Here is a 4,474-nt window from a genome sequence, read left to right as displayed (position 1 = left end):
AAACGCAAAATATGGTCGTAACATGGTCGTAACCATAGACATAATATATACTTTATATTATGTCTATGGTCGTAACCAAGTTTCAGAAAGGGCAATAACATAATATATTATGTCTATGGCAATAACTATTGGGTTATATTTATTTAATAAGTAAATCAAATCAGTTTTTTAGTAAATATACTTCTACAATTCCATTGTATTATGTTGGAGTCCATTGTTGATGTTGTTATCAACAGAGTTAATCAAATTGTTTAAAGAAGCAACGTTGGCCGGTTTAGTGTACCTATTATTTTGTTGCAAAGCGCTAACAAGAGCAGATAATACGTTTAAAATTGGACGTAGTTATGCAGAAATGTTCCAATCCACATGTCATGCTAAAATGAGTTAAATATACAGATCTGCGTATTTTTACATCTACTACTTGTTTCATTAAATCCATAAAGTATAAACCTATAGGTAATGCTAAAGACCAACAAAGAGTGCAAGAGAGAAGAAAATCCTTAATGGAATTATAACAAGATGAAAAGAGAGAGGCAGTCTAATGAAAATTGTAACCACTTTTCTTTTTTTTTATGAAATAAGGGGGCAAACGAGCAAACGGGTCACCTGATGGAAAGCAACTTCCGTCGCCCATGGACACTCGCAGCATCAGAAGAGCTGCATGTGCGTTGCCGGCCTTTTAAGAGGGAATAGGGTAATAGGGGAGGGTAGGGAAGGGAATAGGGGAGGGTAGGAAAGGGAATAGGGTAGGGGATTGGGCCTCTCACTCACTCGGCGAAACACAGCGCAAGCGCTGTTTCACGCCGGTTTTCTGTGAGAACGTGGTATTTATCCGGTCGAGCCGGCCCATTCGTGCCAAAGCATGGCTCTCCCACGTATAAACCTATCTCCCATATCTCCCACGTAAATATATTTGACAGGTCGTCAAAAGTCGTCAGTCGTTTTTATGCCTTTCTTTTTTGACTCTTGACTTGATGACTTGACTTGACTCAAGTTCATTTTTGACCTTATAGCATAAACCAGCCCGAAGGAGCCACAATGGGTTGTAACCAATGAATAAACTTTTAAAGGTCAATGGTTGTAAGGCCCCTCCCCACTCGCGCGCGAACCGCGCGCGACGCCGCGAAATTTCCGTGAAACGTGAGTGTGGATCCGGTTCGCATATTTTTCGCACTTCGCGGCTGGTTCCCCGACCGCATCCCCACTCGCACGCGAACCGTGCGTGACGCCGCAGCGCCGCGAAATTCCTGCGAAGCATGAGTGAGAGATCCGATTCGCATATGTTTCGCACTTCGCGGCCCGTTCCCCGATTGTTGTCGGTTTTCTGTCCCGCGACAAGAGATTTTTTTTTAATCTTTATTTTAATAAGGGCTTTTGCCATACAAGACATCCAATCATTGTTTAGTGAACAGAATATAATTATTAATCCTACTTTATACTTTATTACTTTATATACTTTATTTACTTTATATTATTATAAAGGCGAAAATTTTTTTGGATGTATGGATGTTTGTTACTCTTTCACACAAAAACTACTGAATGTATCTTAATGAAACTTTACAATAATATAGCTTATACATCAGAATAACACATAGGCTACAATTTTAACTGACTTTCAAAATGGGGGAGGTGTTATGTTCGTTTTTTATATTCAACGATTACTCCGCCGTTTGTGAACCGATTTTCAAAATTTTTCTTTTGGCGTACAGAGTGTCATCCCAATTTGGTACTTTACTCACAAAAGTGGTGATCTGATGCTGGGAGCCATGACTAATCGAGGGAACTCCTTAAAATTTATATGGAAACATGTGGTGACTTCAGTTTCGTGGGAAGTAGTCTAAGCATATGCAATCAACAAGTAAGATTTTGCACCAAGGTATACCATGATTAGATTGGGAAGGTGCTGAGAGAACTCCTTTGCATTGCTTTAAGAACGGAAAGCATATGCTACTATGCAAATTACATTCATCATCACTACCATATTATACCTTATAAAGTTATATGCATCCCATGATTATGAGCCTATTATGACCCATTGGTATTTTTCATAGTCATTTAAATCAAGATTCGATTTTGTCAAGCGATTTAAAAAATATTTATTTGTTTGAACACGTTAATCATAGGAACTATTGGTCCGATAAAAAAATATTTTAGTGTTAGATAGCTCATTTATCAAAGAAGGCTATAGACTATTTTATCACGCAAACTAATAGGACCGAAGAAACAGAGGAAATGTGGTTAAAACGGAAAATTATTAACAAGGGTGGACAAAATTAGTCTGAAATAAAGTTTTATTTATTTATTTATCTCACGAACTACTATAGCAATTTTGTATGTTATTTGGCATAGATATAGAGTAGACTACGTGCAGAGAGATAAGCTATTTTGTTGCGAAAAAAATGTACGATTTCCGTAAAATTTCTAATAATTTACGCGAGCGAAGCCGCGTGGGACATCTAGTTTATAATATAAAGTAAGATAAATTTGGCTCAAGGGCGCAAACTATAGTGCGTCAAGAAAGTGAAGAAATTAAAAAGTGGCAACATTGCGAACATGTCGCGAACTTTGCGAGTGTGGATCAGTAAATTTGGCAGAATGCGCGATCCGCGGCGCGAGTGTGGATCGGCAGTAACAATGGGTTGTTTTCTTTTTTTTTTAATCTCCACCAGACAGCGTGACGGTAAACACTTCTAGATTTTCTATTGGTTCCCCACCGATCTGAAATTATCTGCAGGTTGCCATTACTGACTACATATTGGTCGTGTTTCTAAAAAATATCAGTGTACTGTCAAGTGTGACAAATCAAAATATATTATCTTAATACGCCTAAGCGATTATTGGCTTAAGCGATTAGGCCAGTATATGAAAAAGACGCAATAATATTCATTGGAATATTATTGCGTCTTTTTCAAATTGAAATGTATCAAGTTTTACATGCTTTTGCCCAGTTTTGTAGCAATTATTGATGGTAGTCCCTGGTATTACCGATAGTTGTCTACCCCACAGAGTACCTTTTTATATATAGGTCTACCCATACGCGTTTTAACGAGCGGTATACCGCGCGTTATTACCGAGTGGTATACCGCGCGATATACATTAATCGCGGCGTTATTACCGCAGCAGTGTGTAAATACATGAGCGTCCCCATACAAAATGTACTGAAAACATATATCGCGCGATTTTACCGAGCGGTACGGTATTATCGCTCCTGTGTGCGGGTCGCTTTAACGTCTTCTGGGGCGCAGCCTTTGTGACATTAACGCACAGATTACTAGTATATATTTGTCATTAATCAAATATATACTAGTAATCTGTGGTCATTAACGTGACATTGGCATATAAAGGTCCCTGCCAGGTGGGTGAAACTTTCGAACAAAAAAAAATTGGGTTCCAAATTTAAACGTAGCAACTAAATTAAGTTGGATAATCTGTGAAAACTCAAAATTCGATTTTCAGTTAGTGAAAATTATTTTGTAGCAACTCTTTCAAAAATTGTAAATTAGTGGATTAATTATTGAATAAAAAGGTAAGCCATTGTAAAATGTAAATATAACCGTAAATTGATAAATTGAAGCAAAACATAACTACCGATGTCATACCGTGTTCTAATACAAAGTATGTCATAGTGATTATTTGCATATTTGTATAATAATTTACAACTTAAACTATAATAATACGAAAAAGATAGATTATTATTTAATGGAAAATATTATAATGTATCAGTATGTATGCAGTTAATTTCGAAGATGTTGAAATGTGTCTATTGATTTATTGTAGTAATTAATTGCACGTTAAGGTTATGAACTATAATAATTTATGTATGGAAATGTAGTAAATGAAAAACTTTTCATTAATTTCAGATTTTTAGGTCCCTGTACTAGTTTGCAACATTTTAGTCTGCAGGCAATGGTTGTTAGGAAGATTTAAGGAGGAGGAGAAGGAAGGTATGGGATTATGAGAGTTGCGGCCACTAAGGGAAAATCCTCTGATCAAGTGAGGTGGTATACAGCTGGCCTGAGCCCACGTGATATATTTCAGCTGTCGTATGTACAGGGTGTAACAAAACAAAGTAATAATACTTATGTGTGTATGTATAAAGATGCGCGTCCACTGGATCGGAATCGGAGCGTAAGCAGCGGACGGATTTGTTGCCTAAACCTCGTGGATTAAATCTGTTTTATTGTTTTGTGTTTATTTAGCTATGTACAATATTTTTTATTGAAATAAAACATTAGAGCTCATTTCTTTTTTTTTTAATTTTTGGTATGTTTAGAGTGGAAGGTTTTGCACTTAAAAATTTTAACTTCAGTTTCAATAAAAAAAAATTATAAATGTTAATTTTTTTTCTTCTAAGTCCGACCTCTTGTTACTAGTATACAAATATATACTAGTAATCTGTGGTAGTATATGACATTCTTTTTGGTCCCTGCGGCCTGCGAATTTCATGCGTTTTATTTACGATTGAAACCATTAT

The sequence above is a fragment of the Aricia agestis genome, chromosome Z (genome assembly GCF_905147365.1).
Source record: "Aricia agestis chromosome Z, ilAriAges1.1, whole genome shotgun sequence".
NCBI lineage: Eukaryota > Metazoa > Arthropoda > Insecta > Lepidoptera > Lycaenidae > Aricia > Aricia agestis.
The sequence above is the reverse complement of the archived record's forward strand: the minus strand, read 5'-3'. Positions refer to the sequence as shown.